Below are 23,939 nucleotides of genomic sequence, written 5' to 3'. Positions count from 1 at the left end.
AAACTTCTAAAATTTTCATACAATATTCAATATTTTAATATCCCCGCTACGTTTCAAACCCCTCTAGAAACTCCAACGGCCGCTCTGAAATATCTAAAAAAGAATAAAATTGAACATGACTGTTAAGTAAATTATCGCAAACGCTAAATTAAATGTAATATAAAATCGTAGTGAAACTGTGCTTCCGTTCCGGAAGCAGTGAACTACAAGACCTTCAACGTAATAGTTTCACCGAAGTGCTGGGATACCGCTTAAATGTGTGGTATCGAAATCGCATCGTACTAACAGTGAACACCGAGCTTGTACAAAGAAGGGCAGCGAGAACGGTCACACAGTGTTCTGAGAGTAAATAGCACTGTCGAGAAAATGATCTGGCAGGCAATGAAGAACTACGCGAGAAATTGGTCAGAACTGGTTTCCGGCACGGAATCTGTGACTATTCCTCTGCTGCGTACAGTCATAACCTACAGACACAACCAAGTTTAAATTAGCCCAGTTTCATGTTGGAACGAGGCGTGTAAGAAATCGTTCTTCCCACTCAGCGTCTATGAATGGAAAGAGAACTTTCTTTGGCTGGATTTTAGATTTATGTGCTGAATCTCGAAAAGCAAGGGAATTTAAAAACACTGTGAGATGTGGTGCTGTTTTTATTGGTTTTTACGTCACCACAGTTCTTGCAGCAACTGTTGCTACACACACAATCAACTTGTTTTGCTGGTCAGACTGCTCGCATCGTATCCCGTACCGCTTTGTCAGCGCTTGCAACAGTGTGTGCTGCGTTCCACTGCCTTGAACAGCGGCTTGGCAGCGCCGTTGTGGAAGCTCGAAGCACAAATGGATAATGTGCAGCAGTGTCCTCATCTGCTGTACGAATAACATTAGGCACTAATTTTCGTAGGGCTACAATAACAATGCGATAGCTCAGTGGCCGTATTTCATAACAACGCATCTCCTAACTTTTAGATTTACACACTTTAATTATGTGTTTCTCTCGACCATAAGTATTTAATGATTTCTTGAGTCGATATTCGTGCTGGCAACACTGTCATATTTTATCAATGTATTTCACGACCTTTTGAAGACGGCCAGTGGCCGAACCGAATCAGGAACTTAATAAAATGTTTCTAGTCCACACAAACATATACAACGTTCAAAAGAATTAGGTATAGACATGTATCAACCCTAGGTATGTTCAGTCTATTTCGATACAAGGGGTACCTGCGGGCTTATTACATCGCTTGAAATCTGCGCTTTCAATGTAGGTAACAGTTAAAATCATTCACCATATATTAGCCCTGTTATGCATTACAGAGTCAGGTGAGCCCTCAGAAGGAAGGAAGAACCGGTGTCCCAGTGTTTTATAATGAGGTACGCAGATTGCATTTGTCATTTTTGGACGTTGTATTCAACCAAACACATTTAGTACGACATCTTGATGCAATTGAAGTTGCAAGGGTGGTCTGTTTGATCTAAAAAGGCTGAACTTTCGGTCGTGTTTCTACAGATACCGATGCCTTTCCATGTGTCATCCACAGGTTTTGGACGCAGTACAGGGAGACTGGTCAGTACACTCAGCGAGTTGGACAAAGTCGCCGACGCATTACAATCCCGCTTGAAGACGGATATCTGTCCATTTCTGCGTTGCGGCGTCGTACGGATAGCACCAGAGCACTGCAAGACAATTCAGAATAGCCATTGGAGCCACTTTGTCCGATCATACTGTAATGAACAGGTTACGAGAAAGAACGTTACGATCCAAACGTCCTGTTCGAGTATCCCGCCAGATACATCATCTTGCAGCACGCTTTGGCTCAAATGGCTCTAAGCACTATGGGACTTAACATCTGAGGTGGTCAGTTCCCTAGAACTTAGAACTACTTAAACCTAACTAATCTGAGGACATCATACACATCCATGCCCGAGGCAGGATTCAAACCTGCGAATGTAGCGGTCGCGCATTCCAGACTGAAGCGCCTAGAACCGCTCGGTCACAACGGCCGGCCAGCACGCTTTCAGTTCTGCCGTGCGCAAGTCAATTGGCAACCTCGTCAGTGGCGAAATTTGTTGTTCACAGACGAATGAAAGTGTCCTCCGACGCAAGGCGATGACAGTGTTCGTGTGCGGAGATCCGTGGCGAGCGATACCTGCCAAATGTTGTACAGTTTTGACAGATTTCCAAGGCTGTTGTGGGGAGACTTTGGTGTTGACAGCCATAAGGATCTTATCGTTGCCCGTAGTCACCTTAGCGCCAAGCAGTACATCGGACAGATCCTATTGGATCATGTGCTGGTTGCTACATACGGTGGTGGAGCTGAGTTTCTTCTAATGGCAGGTCCCATGTGGCGGGCCTCAGCAGGGATGTCTTGCAAAGCCTGGACAGTGAAGTAATGGAATGGCCGGCGGTGAGTCCTGGCCTAAACACCATCATGCATATGTGGGACATGCGTGAGAGACGTGTTCGTGATCGTTCTGTTCTACCTCAGACTATCCATGGACTCTCGGGGACTTTCATTGGAGAATGGGAACGGATACCACAGGATGACGTCCTTCGGCGCATGACGTGTAGGCACCAGGCAGTGATAAACGCTCGCGGAGGGCATAATGTTGTTGAAGCCGTCAAAGTCCAATGAAGAGCACCCAGGATGTCGGAATGAATGCTTCCACTTTATTTCCGACACGTGTCTAACATTTCCGTTCTTTTTGTGTAAACGATGAAGGATGTAATGATGTTTTGATATGTGCTTAATTTGTGAAAGATAACTGTGTAATTTGGTAACATACCTAGTCCTCAATTATTGTTCAGTGGAGTACAGCAGACGCCCAAAGTCATATTCCCCCAATTCTTTTGAGCGGTATAGTTCAGTATTAATGTGCAACTATGATCGCTTCATCTCATATTGCGTTCATCTATTTTTTTTTTTTCAAAGAACAAGTGTATGTGATGCAGTCAACTCTAACCATCAATTTTTCTGGTGACTTGACTGGAACTTATGCTTACAGGGAGGTTTTTCTGGTGCAGTAGGTGCCTCAAAGAGCAAACTGTAGTAACTCATCAGCACCTACAAAATGTACAGATCCATTTTGAGATTTTTCTCATACTGTTATTCTGTTTCAAGCACATCTGCACGGTGACTGACTTACTTCGTCTTATTTATCTTTGATCAAAAACATATGTTGGGCAAAAGTGGTGTGGGGAAGAGATGCGGAAAGTTCGAGGTGGAAAGGATTTACGACCAACAGTGAGTTGACAAAAGTCATGGGATGGCTATATGCACAGATATAGATGGCGGTTGAGTCACGTACACAGGATATAAAACGTCAGTGTACTGGCGGAGCTGTCGGGATGATTCACGTGAAAAGGTTTCAGACTTGATTATTGTTGCGCTACGGGAATTAACAGACTTTGAACACCGAATGGTAGTTGGAGCTAGACGCATAGAACATCCCATTTCGGAAGTCATTAGGTATTTCAATACCCTGAGATCCACAGTGTCAGGAGAGTGCCGTTTTCCGTGGTGAGAGCGACGTACAACGCAGTGGCCGACGGCGTTCGCTTAACGAGCGAGAGCAGCGGCGTTTGCGTAAAATTGTAAGTGCTAACAGACAAACAACACTGTGTGAAATAAGCACAGAAACCAATGTGGAACATACGACGAACATATCCCATTAGGACAGTGCGACAAAAATTTGACGTTAATGGGCCACGACAGCAGACGGCCCACTCGAGAGCCTTTGCCTAACTGCACGACATCGGCTGCACCGCCTCTCCCCATCTCGTGACGACATCGGTTGGAGCGTAGGCGACGGGCAAACTGCGGCCTGGTCAGTTGAGATCCGGCTTCAGTTGGTAAGAGCTGGTAGTAGAGTTCGAGTGTGGCGCAGACCACACGAAGCCGTGGACGGAAGTTTTCAACAAGACACTGCACAAGCTGGTGGTGGCTCCATAATGGTGTGGGTTGTATTTGCGTGGAACTGAACTGATCGTAGACCTCAAATGGTTTGGTTAAGTTCGGCTATTTGGCGACCATCTGCAGTCATTCAAGGACTTCGTGTTCCCTGGCCACAGTTATTCTCGATTTGTGCGAAGAACATTATGGACAATTCGAGCGAATGATTCGGTGACGGCTGGCCGTGGTGGCATAGCGGTTCTAGGCGCTTCAGTCCGGAACCGCGCGACTGCTACGGTCGCAGGTTCGAATCCTGCCTCGGGCATGGAAGTGTGTGATGTCCTTAGGTTAGTTAGGTTTAAGTAGTTCTAAGTTCTAGGGGACTGATGACCTCAGATGTTAAGTCCCATAGTGCTCAGGACCATTTGAACCATTTGAATCGTCCACCCAGATCGCTTGACATGAATCCCATAGGACATTTATGGGACATAATAGAGAGGTCAGTTCGTGCAGAAAATCCTCCACTTGCATCACTTGCGCTGTTATGGACGTCTATAGAGGCAACGTCTCAATATTTCTGCAGGTGACTTCCAACGACTTGTTGAGCCCATGCCACTTCAAAATGGTTCAAATGGCTCTGAGCACTAAGGGATTTAACATCTGAGGTCATCAGTCCCCTAGACTTAGAACTACGTAAACCTAAATAACCTAAGGACATCACAAACATCCATGCCCGAGGCAGGATTCGAACCTGCGACCGTAGCAGCCGCGTGGCTCCGGACTGAAGCGCCTAGAACCGCTCGGCCACAGCGGCCGGCCATGCTACGTCAGATACTGCGCTACACCGGGTAAAAGGAGGTCCGACACGATATTAGGAGGCATCCAATGATTTTCGTCAGATCAGTGTATATTCGATTCGACGTGTGAAAATTTAAGAGTATTTTTAATGTACCGAATGGCTTCCGAGACAGAACACATTTAGTGCACATTATTTTTTACCTTTTGTATTATTCAGTATAACGTTAGGTTTAGACCTGCACACGTCTACAACAGTTAGTAAGCTTTACAACATGCGTTTTACAAGAATCGACGTAAAATTACGTATATAAATACATTCGCCTCTAAACATTATCGCACTCGTCACATGACATCTGCTGTACAGCTCAAAAATTAGTGTTCAGGAATCCCAGCGTCAACTTCAGTGAATTTGTGCAGTCTTGGGACAAAATATTGTGTTACTTTCCTGAGTTCCTCTGGACGTTCTCTAATGAGAACAGCAGCGTTCATGATGTGACCAGGCAGCTTATCTAGCGTATTCACCTTTCGTTTGTACACCTCAGACCTCATCCAACACCGTGGCGTAAGGCATGATGATTTCAGGGGCCTCTTACAACCAATCCCCAACGATTGGGATAAGCGCAGTTTACATGTTCCCTCACGCATCTGGTAAAATGTGTGTGTGTGTGTGTGGGGGGGGTTACATACGTCTCGCTGAAAGTCTATGTTAGTCAGTGTGGCTAAAGGAACATCCTCAAGGTGCTCAATAAATGAATTTCCCCTTCCCTCTTCCCCCGGAATAAAAAAATTCAAGTAATTACGTTTCGCTCTTCTACAATGGCTTTTCCTATCAACATTTTACCGATCATGCCGCACCAAACATTGATCGAAATACGAACTTGGAAACTGGTTTCCACTGTAGCGTGTGGATTTCCCTGCGACCATAGGTGATTATTAAGTTTGTTGTTGATTCCATTCGTCTAGCGGTATTAGGGTATGGGGGACATTCCTCGGGCTTCTGTGGGACGTGTGTTAGTAATCGAAGATACCGTCACAGCTGTGAACTACGTGAACATTACTGAGAAACACTTTCATCCTTTCATGTCTGATGTCTTTCTCGACAGCGATGGCATCTTTCAACATCGTAACTGTCCATATCACAAGGCCAGGATCCTGCTACGATGGTTTTAGGGGCATGATAGTTAACTGACATCGATGTCTTCATCCCTGAATTCGCCAGATTTGAATCCGATGGAACACCATCTGAGACTCTACTGGGAGCCGGCTCCAGGCCCGCAAACCACAGTTAGTCATTTACGGGAACTGTAGGACCTGTGCATAAATGTCTGGTGTGACATACCTCTTGAAAAGTACCAGGGACTTGCCGAATCCAGGCCACTTAGAATCGCTGCTGCTCTGTGTCACAAAGTTGGACCAACACGCAGTTAAGAAGGTGGTCGTAATGTTTTAGCTCGTCAGTGTACTTTCCTGTGCCATTGGGTCTTGCAGTTACTGTCGAATATATAGTGTTTTTCCCGAGTGCTGCACTGCGGGCTGCATACATCACAGGATGCTGAAACATTGAAGGTATGTTCATTGACTGGTGCGCTTGTGGATTATGCTAAAAATAAAAAAGTGAAGAAATAAAATAAAAACTATTAGAAAACACGTAATTCTTGCTAATGCGGCTGTCAGTGGTCCGACCTATCTCTAATCCCGCCCACGTTCGACCTCTAGTCGCAGAAATGGCGCATACAATAATAAATTCTCGTGTGCAACTGTTTTTAGTTAATTACAGTGTTAAACAATGCAGTACATGTTTGAAATTGTGACTTTCTTTGCGGTTCAGTATCACGGCTGCTAAAAGGAAACACGTTATGCGGGACATCAAGTGGAAAATCGAAATTAGAGATAAGTTGAACTGAGGTTCTTCGCACAGAGCCATTGTTGCTGACTACAAAGATGCAGAAGCAACTGTTTGTGACCAAAGTGGAACAGAGAAAGAGACAGCCAAAAGCGAACAGAAAAGTTATGATGAAAATGCGAACATAGGAGGGAACGTGAACAGGTTTCACGCTTTTGATGCTGAAACTGCAGACTTCTTCCTGGAGCATACTATCCAACACTCAGACATGCTGTACCGGTGTAATGCTTGTAAATCCGTGTAATGCTTGTAAATCCGTTGTGTGACAAAGCATACTGCCATCGCGTATCATCATTGCGAAAACTAAAAAAATGGTTCATTTTTCATAGTTTCATATTTGTATACACCCAAGGACTAAGTTTTCTATGAAAATAAGTGTATCTTTGGCTTTAATAAATCGTAATCCGTACGCTTTTGCTCTGAATTTAAGACTTTCTCAATAATCCGGCACTTCCACTAATCCAGCACTCATATGAGTAAGAAATGGCCGGATTGACAAGAGAGTAGTTTCACTTTCGGCCACCAGGTAGAAATGTGGCGCTGTAAGCAGTCAGAATGTAAAATCAAGAAATGTTTCGTGCTTTGAAGTCAGCATGCTGTTTGTCGCTTGGCGGCGCGTGTTGACTTCTTTCATGAAGTAACTGTTGGTACAAGGTTTAAATATTCAGTATGAAAAGCAGTGCCTATTGAGAACGAAGACCGTGCGTTGCTGGTGACCTAGGTTTTATCAACATGGCGGCAATAGTAGCGCTGCACTGCGGGAATATCGCCGACAGAAACAGCTGCGAAGAGTCCCCACGCCGTTAAATGGGCTAAAGAATAACGTCAAGAAATTTGAAGAAATGGGTGCATGAGTTGGCGCAGTAGGGAGAGGCAGGCGGCCAATTCCCGTGACAGTTGTTGATGAAGTTGCTGTAGCTACAGCCGACCGTGCTGTCAGTATTCGAACAGCGTCACGGAAATAGTCTTTTCCCTGGTCAACTGTTCAAAAGATATTGCGCACACTGAACGATAGTGTCCCCATAGTGTTTCACAACCTCCTTCATTTTCGGTCCGTTTTTCTTCGAGGAAATGACACCTCGCGGACCTGTCAGGATTACAGTGAGCTCTGCATATTATAAGGATCTCCCTTTGCAACACGTGATTCGAACTTTGCAAGGACACAACTGTGTCCACACCACTATTTTATGCAAGCTGGAGCGAAACCGCTTGCCGCTTGCCGGGTGAAAGATGTGCTTAGAGAAAGTTTCCGTGAGGACCTATTCATCTCTAGGCAATTTCAAAATGTGTAGGCTATCAAATGCCCCAACCTAAATCCATATGACTTCCGGTTGCGGGGATATCTGAAAGATCGTGTCTTTCAGGGACGTACCCGAACTCTTCCTGATATCAAGAATAGAATACGACGACACATTGCTCTCATTACACCGGATATCCTGCTAGCAAATGTCGATCACGCAGCATGTTACTGAGTCGGAAGATCATATTAAACACATATTGTAACGTGTGACCGTATCCTAAGAAACGTGCCAGAACCATAGTTACCATGTATTCGATCGGTCCTCCCTTTTTCCTGCACCCTCACTGCATTATGACTGCTTACAGCGCCATATTTTCACGTTGCGGCAGAAAGTAGAACTATTATATAACGTGCTATTCCTGAAGTTTAACCAAACCACTAACTACAACCACATTTAGAATACCAAGAACATTATAACGAAGCATAAGTGATAACCATCATTTAGTTTACTTACGGCTTCATGGAAGCTAAACAAACAAATATCCTTGAAAAATTTCATACATACTGCTTGAGACTGCTGATAAAATTCTTTATTTAACACAGTTTCGGTCGACATGTCTTAAGTTCTTAACAGCATTTACAGCACCATATTTGGCGAATATAAAAGCAGTGACGTCAGATAATAAAACAATGCATTTTTCACCGTTGTTATATCGTAATAAAAGTTACATCGTCAATGTGTAAACTGCGCTAGACTGTGTACTCTTTCATGTTACATCAGCAGTCGGCGTTAACGTTTTATTATCTGACATTAGTGATTTTATATTCGCCTAATATGAGGCTGTAAATACTTTTAAGAACCTGATGCTCCGTCGACCGAAACGGTTAAAAAAAGGATTTTATCAGTACTCGAGGCAAAAATTCATCACTTTCTCAAATATTTACAAGAAGCGAGCAACAGCTTGATAAAAGACAGTTACGTTGTATATATATAGCAATACTATTTCATTAAAGTTGAGGAGGCGGGAGAGCAGAACTGCGAAGCAGATCACGAACACAGTATTTAGAGTTAATTTGATGCATAATGAAAGCAACTCTTTTTCAATTAAGTTGGGCCAGTAAATTAAGTGTTGTGCTATGTCTGACACAAGAGTTTCTGCACCACGAGGCCATCTCGCAGGTGAGAAAAGGCATCATCATCTGGGTGTGACTATTTGTGGAACACAGAGAAGTCGGCCGGTGCAGACAAATGTAACCAGTACTGGGAACACACCCACTGCAGCCTCATTTTACCGGTCAAAAATAGATCATGCACACTACTGATGATCTCGCAGCTCTTATACTGTACAACATTCCGACATTTTTCTAAGAAATATGGTTCATCTTCACCTCCGAAAGATTAGAAATTTAAGTACTTTTTTACATGCGAAGCGCCCGTTCAGGAATTGTAAGATTTCGCGATTAATACTAGGTGATAATATAGAGAAGTTTCGTAAATAAGGTCATCTAGAAATGTCCAGCGTTTGCTGAGATTGAATAAAAAGATAAATATTTATCTGTTGGGTAACATGAAAATATTAACGAAAACCAACAAGTGAAAACCAGAGAAGAGACTGTGGTCAAGACAACATCTCTGATGCCCATGGTGTTGAGGTAGAGTATTTCCGTGTATGACCAATTCATTCGTGTGCTGTGCATACTGCAGTGCTCTATGAGATTGTACCGGATGTCACTGATGTTTACCGCAGTTGAGACGAAACAAATACGAATAAAATCGTTCAAATGGCTCTGCGCACTATGGGACTTATCATCTGAGGTCATCAGTCCCCTAGAACTACTTAAACCTAACTAACCGAAGAACACCACACACATCCATGCCCGAGCGAGGATTCGAACGTGCGCCTAGAACCAACCGCTCAGCCACCTCGGCCTTCACACCGGAACAGTCAGAGCGATGTATTCTGCGGTATTGGGGGGGACTAATTATTTTGCCTACTTCAAATTGAGCCAATCAATAATTCAGCCCTGCAGTGATGATTTTCATCTTTGCGAAATCTCACTTTATCCTCAAAATTAGTCTGTTCGGCGTATGTGACCCCAATAAATGGCAACGGGCTAGACTAAGTTTTTTCCAGCTTCAGAGTAAAAACTCACTCAGGATTTGAAATCCGCGAAAAGCCCAGTTAACTAGAATGAGATTTCGAGAGAATTTTTGTTTGATGGCGCAAGACAAGAGATCACAGGCTCCCAAGTTGATCTGAGTAAACGGCCATTGACGCTTCCGCGGTCCACCCTCCGCCGGCCCCATCAGAAATAGACTCTCGCTCTCCCTGCCTCCCTCCCAGTGTGTCGTTGGGAACGCGCCAGGCAGATGAATTATTTCCGCGAGCAACAGCAACTGCAGAGCGAATGTTCAGCTGTGGGTGCTTACGCTGCTTCAGAAAATAGCACTCAAGCCCGAAATAGAGGGCGTCTGATTCCACTAAATGAATCATATTTACCAACAGCAACATTTCTTTTTCTCTAATCCCTTCGTAACATCAGTCGTGACAACTGTTTCTACGCTTTGGCGCAAAACAAATATTAACTGTAAAAAAACCTTGCAACATTCCACTTCAAACGACGCACGTCCGAGGGCAAGGTAAAAATGTTTCGGAATGCCTCAGAACTATCGTAGATAGCTATCAGTATTTGTAAATGTTACGTTGCTGTATGTTGCACAATAATTTGAGTCACCTGTCCACCCGATCTGTGCAACAGTTTTATTTATATACCGATTTCTTAAGTAGTTGAGTTGTCAGTATTTCGCCGTAATGGTTACATCGGAATACCTCACTGTCATAAAAAAATTTCGTTTGGACGGTGTACAGCCCGTGTAAATTTGTCGGTGAAGGAATTCTCCACCAGAGTTTGGACCATTTAAAAAAATCGTACTGGTTTTGTATCGCGATTTATTACTGTGGATGAAATGTCAGTGCACCAGAACACATCACCAAACAAACAACATTTGAAGCCATGGTGGAAACGAATGGCTGTGTATCGTGCAAGAGCGAGATCGATTTCATCGGCCGGGTGCAAACGTGGATCTCCTTACAGATTACCTTGCAAATGTTAGGATAGTGTCCGGAAAATACAATGTAAATGTTAGGATATAAATGGATATAAAAACATGTTAGAAGCGGCGTATTTCGAATTAAAAAGTGACCATTTCTCATCAGGACAGTTCACCTGCCCAGATGATTTAAAAGTGGAAAAAATTAGGCATCTGAATTAGCGCTTGTTAAAATTCAACCAGTTATCGCTATTAACTTGGGGTATTCGCACATCTACAGAAATTCTGAGTCGAACGAAGAGGTTATGGGAGCATGACGGAACTCCCAGAGTCACACGTCAGGTTTGGAATCTACTCAAATAAGTTTCGAATAGGGAGACTAGGTCTGACGGAAAAATAAAAATCCCAATGCCAGGCTAAAACTTTCTAGCTTTGCTCTCGTAGACTGGTTCGGTACCAGACTTGCACATCAGTCGTAAATAATTTGCGTCAGTTTTCACCTGAAAGTATATAAAGCATATAAAAAGCAAGCGAGCTTCACTATGAGTTTGCAACAGATCAAGGGTAGATAGAGAGATCCGCTGAAGTAGTAGGTGTGTAGAGATGAACATTTTAGCAGAAGATAAGAAAGTCTCATTGAAACTGAATAACAGATGACTTAAATTAAAATCCGATTGATTCCATGTAACATTTTCCGCTAGATATCAAGAACTCAGTCCTCGAAATCGGGCCGTTGATCTTGTACTGCAGTGCCCACGTTGCCTTTTGAAGATAATCGTCCAACGTTCACCTCCCTGTATAACCCAACTTCCGTTCTCTCGCCCTTCGTGACGCCTACTGAATGTGTTGCCAACCAAGAATATTGGCGTTCGCTGGTAGACGCACCCTCTGGATGATTAATAAAGCCATTTTCGGTTCCCATGTCTTCCCTGACCTCGGCAAGGGTTAAGCAGCGTCCTTCTGAGAAACGCAGGAAGAACCACGAGCCGTAGGCCTGTGGCAGCATCTCGTGTTTGTTCTCCCCGCGATCTGTGAATAAACACCTCCTGCTGTATACAGTATAAATCTTTCCTAGCTGGCTCGAACGACAAAACTCTTCCACATAATTCATTCCATTTTCAAATCAGTTGCAGAGGAGGTTGCTTTCGTCACTTACAATACAAGTAATTTCGTGTCGCGCACGTTTCCTTCAGGATTGGTTCAAATGGTTCAAATGGCTCTGAGTACTATGGGACTCAACTGCTGTGGTCATCAGTCCCCTAGAACTTAGAACTACTTAAACCTAACTAACCTAAGGACATCACACACATCCATGCCCGAGGCAGGATTCGAACCTGCGACCGTAGCAGTCGCACGGTTCCGGACTGCGCGCCTAGAACCGCGAGACCACCGCGGCCGGCTTCAGGATTGGTACAGGCAGTTTTTTTTGTGGGGAAGGGGCACATTTTTCATGTTAGGGTTTTCAATATTAAAAAAAAAATCTGTGTTTAATCGCAAGGATGTTTTTCGAATGGTATCTGCTACGGGTGTCAGTCACATTTGATTGATACTCAAAGCCTTCGAGATAAAGAGGAATTCAACTGCTGAATGTAAAATAGTATTTTATTCATGAGGCAACGTACGGAAATGCTGCAGTCTTGAAAACAAAACATTCGCTGCATTATCATTAGTTATAGTGATGTGGTAACAAGCAGCAGGTTGTAATATTTGTACGTGTGGAAGACAAATTTAAAAATTAAAACGTAGAAAAGGATCCATACAGCCGGAAATAAAGGGTAGTTATCAGGGAGGTCCAGTGTGGGCTGTAATTATCGTAAGATAGCAAACTTGCTAGATATTCGAATCCCTTAATGCGGAACAGATTTACGCTGGAAAAAAAAAAAACAGTCAAATTTTGGCCAACATTTGCAAATCTCTCGTAATGAAATAAATGAAGTTTTGCGACCGAATAACAGGAGGCATAAGGATAATCGTAGGCCACAGCCATGGAAGAACACGGTTTCTCTACCGTTCATCAAAAAAGTAACGGATCAACTCGGCAAGATTCTAAGGAAACATTACGTTCGACCGATTTTCAGACCAACTAAGAAAATAGGCCAAGCACTGCGTTCCGTTAGGTATAAACGTCCCCATCTGCCTGCAAGTGATGTATATAAGATTCCGTGTACGTGTGGCAAGGTCAACATCGGAACTACAAAGAGTAGTGTGAATACACGGTTGAAGGAACATAAAAGTCTTCGCTGACTAGGGAAAACAGACAAAGCAGCCGTGGCGGAACATGCTCTTCAATCAGGTGGTCACGTGGTGAAATTTTCGGAAACTGAAGTTTCATATACTATGCCGAACTATTATCCACGGCTATATAGAGAAGCCATCGAAATATATAAACATGGGGATAATTTCAACAGTAAAGAAGAAGCCATGAAACTCAGTGATATATGGACTGTGACGCTACAAAATCGATGAGAAGTTTTTTATCTTTGACGTACTATAATCGATAGTTAAAATTATTTTATCTTTGACAAAGTTTATCTCCGCTATCACGTGAAATCCAGACCACACCCACTTTCCACGGTATTTAGGCCGCTCTTCGACGTCCGACTCGTCATTCGGCAAGACTCAGCACAATCAGAAGCATCTCCGAAGATATCCAACGTAGCCTTGGACGAAACGTCAGGGACAGAAGAGTTCCACGGACCACGGCCATACAACTCAGAAGAATTCTCAGCAGCTGAAACATCCGGTCGTGAAAGCCTTCATTGTATGATCCACGCTCTCATTTGACAAGTCATAACATGACTGAACAGTATGGCTATAGAGAAATCCTAATAACCAAACAAGTCAGCTTCTCTTCGAGTACTGCCTCGAAAATAGTCGTGAGATGAAAACACAACGACACCAGTATCGTGGTGAAAACACCAAATTTCTGCAACAGCTTAATTACGGAGTCAGTCGAAACAAATATGTCGGAAAACATAATAAACCTGAACGGGGATTTCTGTTTTAAAAATGCTTGTGGTCCGTCACCCAGTTTACTAAGGGTCTCGACGGCAACAGACCCAGCAGAGCAGGAAAACGCTGAGATAATGTGCATGGCACGTAATATCAGTATGGGCTCTGATAAAAGAACAGAGGGAACTAGTGGGCGTTGGGAGTAACATCGCCTGTAAATAGTGGAGCGAGATCAACAATAGTTGACAGTCTGGCCGTACACCGTACAGCACACAACTCGCAGCACCTGAAGATGACGGCTTCGTCGGTCGTCGAAATATTGTGCATAAAATGGAAACAACAGCTTGGCTGAACACCAGGAAGACAAAATTTCTAGTTGGTGCGAAGAATGGTCGATTAAATGTGTAAGCGTAACATTGCAAAGCAACATGGAACGAGCATGTAAGGACTGTATTAGCGAAGGCGAATGGTCGACTTTTGTTTGTCGGGAGAATGTTGGGAAAATGTAGTTCATCTGTAAAGGAGAGCTCATATAGGACACTAATGCGACCAATTCTTGAGTACTGCTCAAGTGTTTAGGATTTGCACCAGGTTGGACTGAAGGAAGACATCCAAGAATTTCAGAGGCTGGTCGCTAAGTTTGTTACCAGTAGTTTAGAGAAATACGCAAGAATTACGGACATCTTCAGGAAGTCATGTGAGCAGCTCTGGAGGGAAGGCAGCGTTCTTTTCGAAGAACAATACTGAGAAAAATAAGGGAACCGCCATTTGAAGCTTTCTGCAGAACGATTGTCCTTCTGCCAGCGTATGTTTCGCGTAAGGACCACAAAGATAAGAGAAATAAGTTTTCGTACGCTTGCGCTGTTTGCGAGTGGAACAGGAAATGATTACCAGTGGTACTGGGTATCTACTAAGCACTGTACAGTGGTTTTTTCGGAATATGTATGTAGATGTAGATGCAGACTGTTAACGGAAGTTAATGATTTAATGTTGCGTAGACAGTGATATTACAAACGGAGCACAGACATGGTTTGGACAAGATAGGGAAAAGAAATCGGCCATATCTTTCAAAGGAATCATCCCGACATTCGTCTTCAGTTATGAGGCAACAATCGTAAACACAAATCTTATTGAATTTTCTCATACTGAGAAACCGGAAGGAGCGATCTGTTAGTACGTAAAAGTTTTCTAAAGCCAAGATGGCATAAATACGTCATTTACAATAATTGCTTCCGACAGACTTTAGTGACATCTTCATCAGGTCTTCCAACTCAAAATGAACACTTTTCGTAACAAAAAATTTTTAAGACCTGAAGATGACAGCAAACTCTGTCGAAACCGGTTGTTTTAAATAAAGACATATTTATGCGATCTTGGCTTTAGAAAGTTTCTACCAAACCTTGTAACGTCCCCTTGGAAAAATTAAGATTACTGTGCTGGTGAACCTCTTGCGTTATTTGATTCACAAACAGCTGAGCAAAACTCAAAGTACTCAAACAGTTTTCTCTTTGCTTATTCTGATCATCACTAAACTGACACACAATATTTTTTGCTCAACGCAATCTGACTCTCAATAACCCCTACAAAAGAATGGCCCTGACTAACAATAACCTATACCTTTCATGAATCACTTACCTCACAAAAATCTTCGTTACTCGAACTACTGCAATACAGCAACCGCCAATACCGCCAGCTAAATAACAGATTCTAACTACTGAAGGTGCTAACTACTGATAGGCATAGGTAGCAAATGAAAGATTTTGATAGAGAACAAACAGTGTATTTACCTTAATAGTGTTCAAATGTCACTATATATATATATAGCGTGTTACAAAAAGGTACGGCCAAACTTTCGGGGAACATTCCTCACACACAAATAAAGAAAAGATGTTATGTGGTCATGTGTCCGGAAACGCTTAATTTCCATGTTAGAGCTCATCTTAGTTTCGTCATTCCAACGTGATCAAATTGTAAATTGTGCAATCACGTCATCAACACAGATTTTCTGTGAACGTTTGGGCAGGCATTGTTGGTGATGTCTTGATTGGGCCCCATGTTCTTCCACGTACGATCAATGGAGCACGTTATCATGATTTCATACGGGATACTCTATCTGTGCTGCTAGAACATGTGCCTTTACAAGTACGACACTACATGTGGTTCATGCACGATGGAGCTCCTGCACATTTCAGTCGAAATGTTCGTACGTTTCTCAACAACAGATTCGGTGACCGATGGATTGGTAGAGGCGGACTAATTCCATGGACTCCACGCTCTCCTGACCTCAACCCTGTTGACTTTCATTTATAAGGCCATTTGAAAGCTCTTGTCTACGCAACCCCGGTACCAAATGTGGAGACTCTTCGCGCTCATACTGTGGACGGCTGTGATACAATACGCCATTTCCAGGGCTGCATCAGAGCATCAGGGATTCCATGCGACGGAGGGTGGATGCATGTATCCTCGCTAACGGAGGACATTTTGAACATTTCCTGTAACAAAGTGTTTGAAGTCACGCTGGTACGTTCTGTTGCTGTGTGTTTCCATTCCAAGATTAATGTGATTTGAAGAGAAGTAATAAAATGAGCTCTAACATGGAAAGTAACGTTTCCGGACACATGTCCACATAACATATTTTCTTTCTTTGTGTGTGAGCAATGTTTCTTGAAAGTTTGGCCGTACCTTTATATATATATATATATATATATATATATATATATGACATCCATCTTAACAAATTTCCTTTTTCTAGCGGGCACACGTCCAGGTCGTCTGCTTATAGTGACCTCTCAAAACTCTTACATCTCTCTCTCTCCACATCCACCATTGCTGGCTGCTCACCTCCAACTGTACAACGCTACGCGCTGTTAACAGCCAACTGCCCAACACCAAACAAGGGAATATTCCAACAATGAGTCCAATCAGCCACAGACTGCACACAGCGCAGTCAGTGGTTTTCATACAGAGCGCTACGTGGCGTTACCAACTAAAAACCTAAACAGTCTACATGTACAACATAAACCTTTGTAGGCAGACGGGCATTTGAATCCCGCCCCATCCGAATATGAAAAGAGTGCTTCAACCACTGCGTCACTGTTCTTCGATTGGCCTTGAAAGAAATGGACTGGTAAACGGCAACAGGCCGCGTTGCTTAATCCAAGGCTTTCTTTTTCTTTCTTTCTTTTGTTTGCTTGTGCCTTTTTCCCGCAGAGACGCAGGGTCGGCATGGTTAAACGGATTTGGCAAGGTTAATTTAAGGGGTGGCTGGATGCCTTTCTGCCGCCACCCCGTACCCCCCCCCCCCCCTCCCCTCCCCTGGACGGAATTAGTGTACCCCAACTATCTGCGGCTAGTGTAATCCATGGAATAGTGTGAATGTGTTTAAACGTCTGCGAGCTGTGTAACTGAGGCGGGATGTGGAGACCAGCCCGGTATTAACCTAGTGGGATGTGGAAAACCGCCTAAAAACCACATCCAGGCTGGCCAGCACTCCAGCCTCCGTCGTTAATCCGCCAGGCGGATTCGATCCGTGGCTGGCGCGCCTACCCGAGTCGAGGAAGCAGCGCATTAGCGCTCTCGGCTAACCAGGCCGCTCTTGCTGAATCCAAGGCTGATGGTGGATAATTAGATGGTGATGATGAAGGTTATGATGATGATTCAGCGAAAGATTAATGGCAGTCTGTGTTAGCCAAGTCAGCACTATTAAATGGGCGACACTGCGGCGAGGCACTATTTAAAACAGACGAATCAGCGACAAGATGCGTTGCTACATCGCTGAGTTAAGATTACATTTGGAATTTTCAGAGAGTAAGCATTCCCTCCTTATGCAAATCTCAGACAGTTGAAAATTGTACCGCTTTACCCTTGAGCACACTCGGTAGGAAGGTGCTGCTTTCCTGTATGTGTTCGTAGGGTGGAAGTCCGTGTAGGCTTCAGAGCCCTCCTCTAGCCTCGAATTGCAAAGCGCGCCGTCACGGAGGTGGGCGGGAAGCGTGACCGTGAACCGCCTTCGACACGCCAGCCCGGCTGTGGGGCCGCGCGAGGCCCGTTTGCCGCTGCCGGCGGATCGTTGCCTGCATCACGCCATCTGATACTGATCAGCTGACCACAGTCCTGACAGCGGCGGGAGCTCGTGAACGTCGCTTTAATGACCGCAACAAGTGTCCCAGGGAGCAACGGCAGTCTGCAGAGTAGCATACTCTCGCACCCCTCACACTAGCCATAACATGAAGTCATGTAAGATATTCGGATACCTATTAGTGGACATTAATAAGACGAGCGTCCATCCTTCTCCTTTTTGACGGTAGAACTTTGCTGGGGACACTTTCAGTGACGTTTCTGTATACAGGGTGGTCCATTGTTCGTGACCGGGCCAAATATCTCACGAAATAAGCGTCAAACGAAAAAACTACAGAGAACGAAACTTGTCTAGATTGAAGGGGGAAACCAGATGGCGCTATGGTTGGCCCGCTAGATGGCGCTGCCATAGGTAAAACGGATATCAACTGCGTTAAAATAGGAACCCCCATTTTTTATTACATATTCGTGTAGTACGTAAAGAAATATGAATGTTTTAGACCACTTTTTTTCGCTTTGTGATAGACGGCGCTGTAATAGTCACAAACATATGGCTCACAATTTTAGACGAACAGTTGGTAACAGATAGGTTTTTTAAATTAAAATACAGAACGTAGGTACGTTTGAACATTTTATTTCGGTTGTTCCAATGTGATACATGTACCTTTGTGAACTTATCATTTCTGAGAACGCATGCTGTTACAGAGTGATTACCTGTAAATACCACATTAATGCAATAAATGCTCAAAAAGATGTCAGTCAACCTCAGTGAATCTAGCAATACGTGTAATGACATTCCTCTCAACGGCGAGTAGTTCGCCTTCCGTAATGTTCGCACATGCATTGACAATTCGCTGACGCATGTTGTCAGGCGTTGTCGATGGATCACGATAGCAAATAATCTCCAACTTTCCCCACAGAAAGAAATCCGGGGACGTCAGATCCGGTGAACGTGCGGGCCGTGGTATGGTGCTTCGACGACCAATCTACCTGTCATGAAATATGCCATTTAGTACCGCTTCAACCGCACGCGAGCTGTGTGGCGGACATCCATCATGTTGGAAGTACATCTTCTGTCAAGCAGTGCAACATCTTGTAGTGACATTGGTAGAACATTACGTAGGAAATCAGGATACATTGCATCATTTAGACTGCCATCGATAAAATGGGGGCCAATCATCCTTCCTCCCATAATGCGCACCATACGTTAACCCGCCAAGGTCGCTGATGTTCCACTTGTCGCAGCCATCGTGGATTTTCCGTTGCCCGATAGTGCATATTATGCCGGTTTACGTTACCGCTGTTGGTCAACGACGCTTCGTCGCTAAACAGAACGCGTGCAAAAACTCTGTCATAGCCCCGTAATTTCTCTTGTGCCCAGTGGCAGAACTGTACACGACGTTCAAAGTAGTCGCCATGCAATTCCTGGTGAATAGAAATATGGTACGGGTGCAATCCATGTTGATGTAACATTCTCAACACCGACGTTTTTGAGATTCCTGATTCTCGCGCAATTTGTCTGCTACTGATGTGCGGATTAGCCGCGACAGCAACTAAAACACCTACTTGGGCATCATCATTTGTTGCACGTCGTTGTTGACTTTTCACATGTGGCTGAACACTCCCAGTTTCCTTAAATAACGTAACTATCAGGCGAACGGTCCGGACACTTGGATTATGTCATCCGGGATACCGATCAGCATACATAGCACACGGCCGCTGGGCGTTTTGATCACAATAGCCATACATCAACAGAATATCGACCTTTTCCGCAATTGGTAAACGATTCATTTTAACACGGGTAATATATCACGAAGCAATTGCCGTCGGCACTGGCGGAATGTTACGTGATACCACGTGCTTATACGTTTGTGACTATTACAGCGCCATCTATCACAAAGCAAAAAAAAAGTGGTTAAACTAAAAAATACATATTTCTTTACGTACTACACGAATATGTAATAAAATGTGGGGGTTCCTATTAAAAAAAAACGCAGTTGATATGCGTTTGACCTATGGCAGCGCCATGTAGCGGGCTAGCCGTAGCGCCATCTGGTTTCCCCCTTCAAGCTAGACAAGTTTCGTTCTTTGTAGTTTTTTTCGTTTGATGCTTATTTCGTGAGATATTTGACCCGGTCACTATCAGTGGACCACCCTGTGTATGTTGGAGGAGTGACAACCCATCCGTCCGCAAGAGCTGAAACGAGAGGAGATAGCAATATTGGACCCTATATTTTGAAGCGAAGTTGACATTCTAACTCATCCCAAAGGTGTTGCGTTGGGTTCACGTCTCTGAGCTCTGGGCAGGCCAGTCCATTTGAGGAATGTTATTGTCCACAAACCACCGCTCAAATGGTTCAAATGGCTCTGAGCCATTGCTGTGGTCATTAGTCCCCTAGAACTTAGAACTACTTAAACCTAACTAACCTAAGGACATCACACACATCCATGCCCGAGGCAGGATTCGAACCTGCGACCGTAGCAGTCGCACGGTTCCGGACTGAGCGCCTAGAACCGCGAGAACACCGCGGCCGGCCAAACCACTGCCTGACAAACGCTGCTTTATGACAGGATGCATTGTCATGCGGACGGAAGTCATCGTCTCCGAACAATTCGTGCACTGCACGCGGTACACAGTGCTGTAGGATGTGTTCATATCCATCCGCATGTAGCGTTTTCTATAGCGCAATAAGGTGATCACACATTAAACAAGAACAACCACCCCATACCGTAACACTAACCGTTCTGTACTGCTGGCACTACACACGGTGGTAGGTAACGTCCTCAAGGCAATCGCCAAACTCAGACCGTTCCATCGTATGGTCACAGGGTATAGCGTTGTTCACCATTCCAGATCACTCGTTTCCATTTATCCCCTCTCCAGCGGCGTCGCTCTTTAAAGTGCCTCAAGCATCAGTTAGTTCTGACTACAGAAATGTGTTGCTTATGACGAGCTTTTCTCCCATTGTACCCCATTCTTTTTAACTCCCTACGCACGGTCATTCTCTTAGCCGGACTGCTGGTAGCACGTTGGAACTCACGAGGGATTCCTTCTGTTCACTTCATGTCTTTTTTTTTACAACCTAATGCTCTACGGTCCTGGTCCCTCAGTACACGAGGTCTGCTGGGTTTTGCTTTAACTGTTGTTCCTCCTCAGTCTCATCAAAGTCGACTTTCGCAACTGTGCAAGAGTTCAAATGTCCGTGATGAATTTGTTATTCAGGTGACATCCAATGGCTGTCCACGTTTGAAGTGCCTGAGTTATTGTGACCGCCCCATGCTGCTGTTATAGCTTCTCTACTGACAGTAAAATACTCTACCGGTTGGTAGGACGTGTTCTGATGCATCAGGGGATCACAAATTTAGCATTGGAGGGCAGCGTGGAGGGTAAAAATCGTAGAGGGAGACCAAGAGATGAATACACTAAGCAGATACAGAAGGATGTAGGCTGCAGTAGGTACTGGGAGATGAAGAAGCTTGCACAGGATACAGTAGCACGGAGAGCTGCATCAAACCAGTCTCAGGACTGAAGACCACAACAACAACAACAACAACAACAACAACAACAATTCCTTTTATAGTGACGGGTCCGCCTCGTCGTATTATCTAGCTGTCGAATCCACATTACATAGGGACTTCCTGATAATTCTTATCAAATAGTCTAGAAGTTATATTGCAGCTTTTGTGTACAGGGCCCAAGGAAGTTGCGCTTTCAAGACATTCTTCTCTCTGGTGAAGTAAAGTTTGCTTGCGTGTGAAGATAGACACACAGGACTCGCGGCTTACTACTACAGAAAATTATAGAAATTAGAGTAATTTGAGAGAAAAGTGTAAGGAACTGTTCAGAGAAAAAGCCGATTTTGGGGAAGATTACTAGTTTGCATTACGAAGAACACTGGAGGCAAGACTGACTGTACTACGCATGTCAGAATGTCGATTTAAGAAAGGTAAACTGAGGAAAGACAAACCTACGTTCGTAACTCTTTAAATTTAAAAATCTTTTGACAGTGCTGGCTGGACTACACTCTTTCAAATTCTGAAGGCAGGAGGGATAAAATACAGGGAATGAAAGGTTTTCTGCAACTTATGTAGAAGTCATACTGTAGTTTTAATTGTCGAAGGGCATGGAGGGGAAGATTTGGCTGAGAAGTTGGAGAGTGGGTGCGAAATAAGGCTGCAGCCTATCTTCTCATGTTCAATCTGAATACTGAAGGAAACCAAGGAGAATTGTAGTTCAGGGAGAAAAAATAATAACTTCTAGGTTTGTCTAAGAAGGCGTCTCAGAGATTGCAAATGAGTTGCAAGATCGGTTGATCGTAATAGACAGTCTTGAAAAACACTACAAAGTGAAACCAATAAAATTACAGTAATGGTTTAATGGAGATAAATCAGGCTGACGAAATTCACCGAGTCGTTTATGGAAACTTTGGCGTCGATCTGATCGCCACAAACAGACGCGAAACGCATCACTGAAAACTAGAGATGCCTCTCAGTGTCACAGTTGACTCTGTCTCTACAACACACGAGCCTGTATTGTCCATGACATGACGTCGGTGGTAAATGACGTATGTCTAGATTTCAACTCAATTTTCAATAATCTGTTCATGATGGGCCGTGGCGACTCCTTGCCTGCAACATCCGCCTGGATTTCTGCCTTTGTCATCCATATACCATACACGTCAGAGCCAGTCGAAGAATACTACGGTCTTCTCGTAGTGTAGGCGTTGCAGTCAAATGGTTCAAATGGCTATGAGCACTACGGGACTTAACATCTATGGTCATCAGTCCCCTAGAACTACTTAAACCTAACTAACCTAAGGACATCACACAACACTCAGTCATCACGAGGCAGGGTAAAATCCCTGACCCCGCCGGGAAACGAACCCGAGGCGTTGCAGTCGCGCCTACTCTTCTTGACATACTGTTTTCCTGAGCCCATCTTGTCATTCGGAAGGACGACGGTTCAATCCTGTGTCCGGCCATCCTGATTTAGGTTTTCCGTGATTTCCCTAAATCGCTCCAGGCAAATGCCGGGATGGTTCCTTTAGAAGGGCACGGCCGACTTCGTTCCCCATGCTTCCCTAATCCGATGAGACCGATGATCTCACTGTCTGGTCTCTTCCCCCCAAACAACCCCACCCGCCCATCTTGTCATCACTCTTCTGCAGTTATTGCATTATAGCCAACTGCCCGTGTATTCTGTCGGTATGATGCTCGCTTATTTTCGATGCCAGAGGTTGGATCTTTCTGGAAGATGCTGATAACCTACTCCTGCTCGTCCTTTGTGCATTCTTGGTTGCGATCTTTGCCTTAAAATTCCAGTAACGCTTGACACACGCAATATCCATCATGTATTAACACAATTATTCGTCTGCAGGAACGGCAGATGCCACCGACAAGGAACAGTTTGAAAGCGTTTGGTCAAGGTGTTCATGGTGCAACATTTTCCGTTTCTGTTAGTGAATTAATGAAGGTAATGGACAACGAATAGTTTTTAATGGATACGTGGATCGACAGTGTGAATACTTAGGACTTAATATTTACATTTACAGGCGTAGTTCGAATGGAGAATCGCAATCAATCTACCCCACTTCCCCCCCCCCCCCCCCCCAGTAAGCTTGTGAGCCTACTACAGTGCCAGGAAGTCCTTCCCAGAACGGCGACGTTGATTTGCCAACCTATTCGCGAGTCCCAGCGCAGCGTCCAAACCGATCGCTGAGAGCCTGCCTCCGTTCCTGAAACCAAGCTTCCTGGTATCCGCCGGCGGGAGTGTAAACAGCTTTGCTTAAGCTCTTTCTCGGTACCGCCGTCTCTTAAATTTTCTAGCGAGCAATTAACTCTCGAATATCGAAGGTCAATCCCTTATGTTCTCACGCCCATGCAATTATTCCTCTTGGCCAGGGTATGAACTTTCTGAAAAAAGTTCAAAGCTTTGTACAAATTAGTACACCATCTGTTACTAAAATTATTTGATAAGCTGCCCGGACAAAATCGTAGTAACCCTATTGTACTGGCCATTAAAATTTCTAA

At 44.2% G+C, this 23,939-nt stretch overlaps 1 protein-coding gene across 1 annotated transcript in view; it reads left to right on the top strand.

The window, feature by feature from the left end:
* LOC126267869 (cytokine receptor-like) overlaps positions 1-23,939 on the top strand; it is a 238,964-nt gene that overhangs the window by 77,924 nt on the left and 137,101 nt on the right. The window lies entirely within an intron of this gene.

Source organism: Schistocerca gregaria, chromosome 4, assembly GCF_023897955.1.
Source record: "Schistocerca gregaria isolate iqSchGreg1 chromosome 4, iqSchGreg1.2, whole genome shotgun sequence".
Taxonomy (NCBI): Eukaryota; Metazoa; Arthropoda; class Insecta; order Orthoptera; family Acrididae; genus Schistocerca; species Schistocerca gregaria.
Note: the sequence above shows the minus strand (reverse complement) of the source record. Positions and strands in the feature narration are given on the sequence as shown.